General features: G+C 38.3%; 1 non-coding gene across 1 annotated transcript; it reads right to left on the bottom strand.

Annotated features, from left to right (window-relative positions):
• Positions 1-4,848: 4,848 nt before the first annotated feature.
• Positions 4,849-6,851, bottom strand: LOC117577140 (small subunit ribosomal RNA). The gene has a single exon (XR_004573054.1). It is a non-coding gene; the product is annotated as a small subunit ribosomal RNA (ribosomal RNA).
• Positions 6,852-10,864: the final 4,013 nt, after the last annotated feature.

Below are 10,864 nucleotides of genomic sequence, written 5' to 3'. Positions count from 1 at the left end.
GATATGTGGAGACAAGGGTACCCTGCTTCACACTCTAGCAGGGAAGAATTTTCTCTGATCTCCAGCCTTTAAACATGAGACTAGTGCCACCTCCAAGTACACAGCTAACGTAGTAGTCAACAAAACCGTTGGTGCCGATAACGGGATAGGTGTCAATTACCGCTGCGTGAGCACAGAGTCAAAGCTTTGCTGACATCCAAGTGTCGCGATATAACACGACGCATGACGTCTATGGTGGTCCCTCAGGATTAAGTACTATTGTCGCGTTAACTCGGCGCAACCGGTCAGTAGGAAGAAACCCGCTGACGCGGATCCATCGACTGATGAAGGCGAATTCGAGATGCCCAGATGGCATTGAGTTTGTCCTAACTATGAAGAGGCACCGTATCGGACGGAAGTCTTTGGTGGGATGCTCTTACCGTGTTCGGGATGAAAACGGTTCGAGCCATTCGGAAGAGTGTGGTAGTGGCGCACCAGAGAATAAGGTTCATTATGCGAAGCATACACCACTGGCGAATACTCCTGAGAGTTCGGAGATATCGTCGGGTCCGGGAAGAAGAAGTCATGGCCTTGATGCAGTTGAGTTGGGTCCTAGGGACGTAATAGGTTTGACCATAGTACCTCAAGCACGTGTCCCATAGGGCGCCACGGTGTATTGCAAAGAGGAAAGGCTCTGCTGTGGTCATGACTTCTTCCAGTATGGTTTCCATAAATCTCTTGGTTTGGATTACGCTCGTCGGTCTGCAAGCAAGGACAATGCATCGACCTTTAGTGTTTGTCAGTTACGCTGAAACCCAGGCGAACTGCTGCCTTCTATTGGTCTCTATTGCGAGGCTCAGGAAGAGACTCTCGCCGAAGACCGGACTTCGTTTCGATTCGGAAAATTTCCAGGAGATAGTTAGACAAACACTGGAGTTTGCTTCTTTGCCCGGAGTCTGCGCTCCATAAGTGAGTAGATTGCAGAACCTCGACTCTCAGCACGAATCGCATTACATCCCACAGGCCGAAGCCGCGGCAGTATCGCATGAGGACGTCGTCCGATGTATCGATGGTGTGATTGGAACGACTCTGACATTGAGGAGAAGACTCAGCCCACTTATACAGGGCGGGCGCGTAATGGTTTGTGGTTTACTATATTTCGGGGAAGAGCCGCTTGCCTCTTAGCTGCTCGATTTTTGCCTTATAATTTATCCCTCTGTCGACACTTTTTAATAGCATCGAACGCTGCGTTCTGGAAAATGAACGCCACTTTTTATTAATGAACCTCTCGGCCATTTGCTATGAGCTCAAGATCCTTCCTCGCCATCATGGCCCAATTCTTCTCACCACCTGGTTTTCACGTCAACACGGCGTACGAAGCTCATCAAAGCCTGTCCTTTGTCTGACGCGACATGGTGGACGCCTAAACCGGTCTTTTGTTCCAAAAGATCGGCCGCATCCACACATAGATGTCCAAGGCATGGATTAGCATCACGTTCCTTCCTGATGGGCTCCTACGGATGCTCTTGCAGAGCCAATCCTTATCCGAAGTTACGGATCTAATTTGCCGACTTCCTTACCTACATTATTCTATCGACTAGAGACTCTTCACCTTGGAGACCAGCTGCGGATATTGGTACGGCCTGTTGAGAAGTTTGCGTGTCCCCACCATAAATTTTCAAGGTCGAGGAGAAAATATCGACACAACAGTATATGTCATGCTCTTCTAGCCCATCTACCATATCTCTCTGCGAAAGACTTCCATGGTAGTACGGCTATAAAACAGAAAAGAAACTCTTCCGATATCTCTCGACGGCTTCTTTATGGTCGTTCCTGTTGCCAGGATGAGCACGAGGCCCATATTTAATAACAAACGGATACTCAACAGGTTACGGAATTGGAACCGTATTCCCTTTCGTTCAAAATTATTCAAGTTTTTTAATTATGACAAATATATAAATTTTAGTTACTTTTTTTTACTTGAAAATTTTCGGCTTTCGCCTTGAACTTAGGACCGACTAACTCGTGATCAACCACTGTTCACACGAAACCCTTCTCCACTTCAGTCCTCCAAGGTCTCATTCGATTATTTGCTACCAAGATCTGTACCAATGACGGCTCCATGCAGGCTTACGCCAAACACTTCTAAGCACACCATTGTACCTTCCTACTCACTAAAGTTTCAAAATTTATATTACAAGTAATATAAATCATCTACTTTAGCGGTAATGTATAGGTATACAACTTAAGCGCCATCCATTTTAAGGGCTAGTTGCTTCGGCAGGTGAGTTGTTACACACTCCTTAGCGGATTTCGACTTCCATGATCACCGTCCTGCTGTTTTAAGCAACCAACGCCTTTCATGGTTTCTGAATGAGTTGTTAATTTGGGCACCGTAACATTACGTTTGGTTCATCCCACAGCGCCAGTTCTGCTTACCAAAAGTGGCCCACTGGGCACATTATATCATAACCTTAAACTTCATATCAAGAAAGTTAAGGTTCTTACCCATTTAAAGTTTGAGAATAGGTTAAGATGTTTCGACCTAAGGCCTCTAATCATTCCGCTTTCCCCCAGATAAAGATTATTTTATACAACGTTAAATGCACCAGCTATCTGAGGAACTTCGGAAGGAACACAGCTACTAGATGGTTCGATTGGTCTTTCGCCCCTATAACTCAATTCTGACAATCGATTTGACGTCAGAACTGTTTTCGGCTCTTCCATCAGGGTTTCCCTGACTTCAACTGATCAAAGTATAGTTCACCATGTTCGGTCACAGCATATATGCTCAGGTACGTTCCAGTTAGAGGCATAAATAATATAAATATTATTATACATAATATATAGAAGCCCCGGGATTGCGTTAATCAAACTATAAATAGTTAAAAAACTAATCCATAAAATAGTCAAGTTAATTACGCTATTAGGTTTATATCCCAATAACTTGCACATATGTTAGACTCCTTGGTCCGTGTTTCAAGACGGGTCCGAAGGTATCCTGAATCTTTCGCATTGTTAATCATACAAGTGCTTATAATAAACATAAAAATCAATTGATAATCATGCCATTATATAATTCCGAAAAATTAACGCACTGTACTCATATAATCTATCAGCACTTTATCAAATTTTTGAAATTTATTTTATGTTAAAATGCAAGCACTCTAATTTAAATAAACTCTTATCAAAAATGTTTGATAAATTCCATACATGCTAATAGATTACAATGTCCTTATATGGAAAAAATGCACACTATCGTTATAATATTGATTAAATATTACAATTCTAATGATGAATTTTCCATAACGGATATTCAGGTTCATCGGGCTTAACCTCTAAGCAGTTTCACGTACTATTTATCTCTCTATTCAGAGTTCTTTTCAACTTTCCCTCACGGTACTTGTTTACTATCGGTCTCATGGTTATATTTAGTTTTAGATGGAGTTTACCACCCACTTAGTGCTGCACTATCAAGCAACACGACTCTTTGGAAACATCATCTAATAATCATTAACGTTATACGGGCCTGGCACCCTCTATGGGTAAATGGCCTCATTAAGAAGGACTTAAATCGTTAATTTCTCATACTAGAAATATTGACGTTCCATACACTGCATCTCACATTTGCCATATAGACAAAGTGACTTTAGTGCTGAACTGATTTCTTTTCGCTCTCCGCTACTAAGAAAATCTTGTTAGTTTCTTTTCCTCCCCTAATTATATGCTTAAATTCAGGGGGTAGTCCCATATGAGTTGAGGTTGTTTAATTACACTTATAGACAATTCTCTGCCTATTTTGGAAATATACTATTTTTTCTTGAAGGTCCATAATATTCACAAAATTATTCTTTTATACATATTCGTTAATAAGAGGCAATTCTAGTTTTATAAAATAATATATTTTATGCTAGACATTCCTCAATATTATTTGAAATGAATAAAGAACATATAATTCTTCAAATTTCTCATGCAACAGAGTTTTAGTATTTTCATTTATTAATTCATATTATGAATATCTTAAGCGAGAACTTTTTAGATTCACACTTATATTATCCAATAATATACAATGTGCTTAAAATTCCGAAAAATTTTAAACAACTTATTTAGCATAGTCTTTACAACCCTCAACCATATGTAGTCCAAGCAGCACTAAAAAATTAATTAAAAGTACATAACAGCATGGACTGCGATATGCGTCAAAAATGTCGATGTTCATGTGTCCTGCAGTTCACACGATGACGCACAGTTTGCTGCGTTCTTCATCGACCCATGAGCCGAGTGATCCACCGCTTAGAGTGATACAATTTTTTTTTATTTCATTACGTCAATAATATTTTTATTGAAAGAAATTAAAAATACACCATTTTACTGGCATATATCAATTCTTCAATAAAATTTTTTTTTTTATACCTAAATAAATGTTGCGAAATGTCTTAGTTTTACATAATCGATAATATAAGATATATGACAAGTATATTTTAGCTAAATTTATTTATTATGATCAACATATGTAAAAGCGTTAACCTGCAAACAGGTACAACATTGTTTTCTTTAGGTGTTGCGAACCAATGTATGCGCACTGGAATATGCACAATACATTTTGCAACGCATGTATATTATGGTACATATACACGCAGTTTTTTATTTTATCCAAAACACATAAAACACTCTTAATACAGTATATAATAATAATAATACATGACAAACGGTTTTTAGCTAATTTAAATTATTATATGTTGCATAATTGTATCTCATGATGATTGAATAAAATATTTATATTTATTAGTTACATAATTTATTAAATATTGCAATTCCCTAAAAGAGAAAAACAAATTTAATTTATTAACGGTTAGATCATTAAAACAATAATGATCCCTTCCGCAGGTTCACCTACGGAAACCTTGTTACGACTTTTACTTCCTCTAAATAATCAAGTTCGGTCAACTTTTGCGAAACAACCCGCAACACACAAGGCGTCACAGTGATCACGTCCGGAGACCTCACTAAATAATTCAATCGGTAGTAGCGACGGGCGGTGTGCACAAAGGGCAGGGACGTAATCAATGCGAGTTTAATGACTCACACTTACTGGGAATTCCAAGTTCATGTGAACAGTTTCAGTTCACAATCCCAAGCATGAAAGTGGTTCAGCGGTTTACCCGGACCTCTCGGTCTAGGAAATACACGTTGATACTTTCATTGTAGCGCGCGTGCAGCCAGGACATCTAAGGGCATCACAGACCTGTTATTGCTCAATTCTCATTATTGCTAGACGCAATTTGTCCATTTAAGAAGCTAGTGTCCTTATAATGGGACAAACCAACAGGTACGGCTCCACTTATATAAAACACATTCAAACACAATAAACATTTTACTGCCACCATGAATGAAGGCTATATAAGCTTCAACACCATAATCCTGAAGATATCTATTTAATATATTTGAGTCTCGTTCGTTATCGGAATTAACCAGACAAATCACTCCACGAACTAAGAACGGCCATGCACCACCACCCATAGATTCGAGAAAGAGCTATCAATCTGTCTTACACACTTATGTTTCGGACCTGGTAAGTTTTCCCGTGTTGAGTCAAATTAAGCCGCAGGCTCCACTCCTGGTGGTGCCCTTCCGTCAATTCCTTTAAGTTTCAGCTTTGCAACCATACTTCCCCGGAGCCCAAAAGCTTTGGTTTCCCGGGAAGCGACTGAGAGAGCCATAAAAGTAGCTACAACCCAATTGCTAGCTGGCATCGTTTATGGTTAGAACTAGGGGCGGTATCTGATCGCCTTCGAACCTCTAACTTTCGTTCTTGATTAATGAAAACATCTTTGGCAAATGCTTTCGCTTAAGTTAGTCTTACGACGGTCCAAGAATTTCACCTCTCGCGTCGTAATACTAATGCCCCCAAACTGCTTCTATTAATCATTACCTCTTGATCTGAAACCAATGAAAGCAGAACAGAGGTCTTATTTCATTATCCCATGCACAGAATATTCAGGCATTTGAAGCCTGCTTTAAGCACTCTAATTTGTTCAAAGTAATTGTACCGGCCCACAATAACACTCGATGAAGAGCACTAATGCAGGTTTTTAAAATAGGAGGAACATATAAAAAAGTACAAGTACCTAATTATATATAAGAACTCCAACCGTAATACGCTTACATACATAAAGGTATAGTACTAACTACAATTGTAAGTTGCACTACCCGTATGAAGCACAAGTTCAACTACGAACGTTTTAACCGCAACAACTTTAATATACGCTATTGGAGCTGGAATTACCGCGGCTGCTGGCACCAGACTTGCCCTCCAATAGGTCCTTGTTAAAGGATTTAAAAAGTGTACTCATTCCAATTACAGGGCCTCGGATATGAGTCCTGTATTGTTATTTTTCGTCACTACCTCCCCGAGCTGGGAGTGGGTAATTTACGCGCCTGCTGCCTTCCTTAGATGTGGTAGCCGTTCTCAGGCTCCCTCTCCGGAATCGAACCCTGATTCCCCGTTACCCGTTGCAACCATGGTAGTCCTAGATACTACCATCAAAAGTTGATAGGGCAGACATTTGAAAGATCTGTCGTCGGTACGAGACCATACGATCTGCATGTTATCTAGAGTTCAACCAGTGTAACGATCTTGCGATCGCTTGGTTTTTAGCCTAATAAAAGCACACGTTCCAGAAGGTCCGTGTTTTAATTGCATGTATTAGCTCTAGAATTACCACAGTTATCCAAGTAACTGTTAACGATCTAAGGAACCATAACTGATATAATGAGCCTTTTGCGGTTTCACTATTAATTCGTGTGTACTTAGACATGCATGGCTTAATCTTTGAGACAAGCATATAACTACTGGCAGGATCAACCAGAATAATGTTCATTTCATTATGTAAATATATTTAAAATATAATTACATAAATCTTCAAAATATGTAAAATACATGACAACTCACAAATATTTTTGAATAACAAACGATAATATTCAATAATTGTATATATATATATATGTTATACTTGACATGTACTATACGAATGTGGCCATAATTAGATAGCATTCACGTTCGCTAGTTATAATTCACAATTGTTTTATATTAAATATATATACTTATATATAAAATATATATGCATATAATCGTTCAAAAATATCATTTTATTTCAACTTACTAAATATATATTATATCACACATGCATATTTATAATTTAAATTCATTTAATTGAATAAAAAATTATTTTATTTTGATGACAAATTGATAATTTTATCTAATTCTGCATTTACGTGTAGACAATATTATATTAGTAAAAACCTCTGTCCACAATAGTGTCCTAGAGGATTTTTCAATTATTCACAAAATATTAATTCTTTAGCTACGAAACACCGTCTTCTTTTGAAAGACATTTAATACATTATATGCTTATATAATAGTAATAATTATATAACCATATAATAGTATCAATTTTTTATATCGGATGAGACTAATAATTAATTAATAATAACATAATTATTACTTAATATGCAAACTGAAATATATGCATCCAATACATATATACGTGATGAGCACACACTGCCACCATGTATAGGTTTTGGACATTTCTACAATGCTCTCTCCATAGGATTTAGTATTACCAACGTCTCGTTGCACTAATTTAATAATACAACAGTAAAACTTCATTATTTTTAACTTCCCGATCATATTGCTTCTATATGATAACTGCATATATTATTTATATATGCACTGATGCCGGCAAGCTGCACATCCCAGATGAGTCATATATATTTCACTTGTGACTGCAAATCATATGACAAGCCTGCTCGACATGTCAACCCAGTATAGGATCTCACGTGACACATGCACAACTCAGCAGCACAACCAGCAACCCCCAATCTCTACTACCACGAGGGTCCTATACCTACTTCAGAGATCGCCTCGTAGTAGCTTTAAGAGACGGTTGCGCGACTAATATCCAGAAATCCTATAGATCAAAAGGGTATTTAACAGAGCCGCAAAAGCTGCTTAAGGATAAGCTCCTATAAGCTCAGGCAAGCTCGTTTGAAGAGTTCCTGGCCATGTTGAGCCTGGAGACCCACAGCACAACCTTTGGCAGGTCACTCGTCATATAAAACGACCTACTAAGAGAGTTGCTCAGTCCAGCGTGCTCTAGTGGCGCCTGGTGCGCACAGAGCAAGAACGAGCTGAAGCTTTTGTGGAGCACTCAGCCAAGCCTTAGCGATAATAAGATTCACCTTGTGGATATCTCAGCTACGCATGCCTGTGCGACTATCAACTATTAGTTTTGTGACACGTTTTCTACAACAGCTCATTTTACTAAGGTATAGCTAGCTAATGGTATCTTTATGTGGCACTAGGTCAACTTGAAACTTCAGGGACTTAACTTTTTTAAATCGCCGGCTTCTGATGATTATTTCAGCATTGGCTGTATATATGCTTCTTCCCCGGCCTCCCTGCCTACAACTCTCGCCAACATATACAGCTTGTGAAATTTTTCAGCTAGGACATTTGACATCACCAACCCATATAGGTTTTGAGCAGAGGTAATTCTTATATTTATACCAAACCTGGCAAACCTTCAGCCAATCTAACTTTCTTATCGTTGCCGATAAGTTTGCTGTCGATTCTCTCCATTAATATATCGAAAGAGTATTTTTGCGCAGACTCATTGCCAGTGCTGGAATATTCACTGGGTTGATTCCCGGATCACCTAGTTTGGCTTCAGGCGTGCTCGACACTCCACCCCGGTTTTTGTGAACAATTCTACACCAGTTTACTAAGTGATATACGCATTCGAGGAATAGTATCTGCGCCGTAATGCTTGACGTGAAGCAAGCTTTACAGAGTCTGCAACAGGCTACTGCTTAAGCTTTTTAAACCTGCCTCCCCATTACGCATTTCTGCAATCTTTCTCGACAACATTAGCTTTTATGTCTTATGCGGAGATGCGCGATCTACCACAAATAGGTATAATAACCATAAGGTAGCTCCTAGGCCCTTATTGTACACGTTTTACACAGCGGACATGCCTACATTTTTCAAACGAGAACCTATTGGTTGCCACATACGCGATGACACAGCCTTCTTGCGACACAGTTTATACAGGATGCGTGCTATAAATTATTCAAAATCAGCTAAACACCATCGAGCCCTGGCTGCGGAGGTGAACATCTCGGTAAACCTGAGAAGTCCACGTCAAACCACATTTGCACTCCGCAACATAATTGCCCGCCTGTCAGTCTCAATGGGGATATATATTCCCGAAAATCCACGCCCAAATACCTGGGCATGACGCTCGACAGCGGTTAACATGGCGCATACACATCCTAAGGAAGAAAAGCAGGCTAGAGAGGGCTGAAGCAATTCCAATGGCTCATTGGAAGACGCTCGAAGCTTAAAAAGCAAACTTAAACTGCTTGTCTACAAAACCATCATTAGCCAATCTGGACTTATGGCATCCAGCTGTGGGGCACTGCCTGCAAATCAAACTGCAGGAGCATCCAAAGGCTGCAGAACAAGGCTCTGAGAATGGTCTCGAACGCTCATCCTTACCATGACAACAGCACCATCCACGAGGTACTCAGGGTTCCCTGGGTAGAAGATGAAATTCGAAAAGTGAGCACGAATTACATCAACAGGCTAATAACCACCAAACACATTATGCCATCAACATAATTGGACAACAGCCAAAACTTCAGAAGACTTAACTTTTTTTAATCATATTGCCTGGAGGATATGATTAGCCCTCCATATATTATTTATATATGACTTATGCCGGCAGACACTGCCATATAAATAGTCATATATATTTCACTTGTGACAGATTTTAAATATATGAATGCCTGCCCGACCTCACCACCCCTATATAGGTTTTTGTGACACGTTTTCTACAATGCTCTTATTTTATTTAGTATTACCATCTAACGTATCTTTTTGTTGCACTAATTTAATAATACAACAGTAAAAACTTCATTATTTTTTTAACTTTTTTAATCATATTGCCTTCTATATGATTATTTTCATATATTATTTATATATGACTTATGCCGGCAAGACTCACTCCATATACATAGTCATATATATTTCACTTGTGAAATTTTTCTCATATGACATGCCTGCTCGACATCACCACCCCTATATAGGTTTTGTGACACGTTTTCTACAACCAGCTCATTTTACTAAGGTATACCACCTAATGTATCTTTATGTTGCACTAATTTAATAATGCAACAGTAAAACTTCATTATTTTTACTTTTTTAATCATATTGCCTTCTATATGATTATTTTCATATATTATTTATATATGACTTATGCCGGCATGACACTCCATATAAATAGTCATATATATTTCACTTGTGAAATTTTTCTCATATGACATGCCTGCCCGACCTCACCACCCCTATATAGGTTTTTGTGACACGTTTTTCTACAATGCTCTTATTTTATTTAGTATTACCATCTAACGTATCTTTTTTGTTGCACTAATTTAATAATACAACAGTAAAACTTCATTATTTTTAACTTTTTTAATCATATTGCCTTCTATATGATTATTTTCATATATTATATTTATATATGACTTATGCCGGCAAGACTCACTCCATATATACATAGTCATATATATTTCACTTGTGAAATTTTTCTCATATGACATGCCTGCTCGACATCACCACCCCTATATAGGTTTTGTGACACGTTTTCTACAACCAGCTCATTTTACTAAGGTATACCACCTAATGTATCTTTATGTTGCACTAATTTAATAATGCAACAGTAAAACTTCATTATTTTTAACTTTTTTTAATCATATTGCCTTCTATATGATTATTTTCATATATTATTTATATATGACTTATGCCGGCATTACACTCCATATA

The sequence above is a fragment of the Drosophila albomicans genome, unplaced genomic scaffold, assembly GCF_009650485.2.
Source record: "Drosophila albomicans strain 15112-1751.03 unplaced genomic scaffold, ASM965048v2 utg000367l_pilon, whole genome shotgun sequence".
NCBI lineage: Eukaryota > Metazoa > Arthropoda > Insecta > Diptera > Drosophilidae > Drosophila > Drosophila albomicans.
The sequence above is the reverse complement of the archived record's forward strand: the minus strand, read 5'-3'. Positions and strand labels throughout refer to the sequence as shown.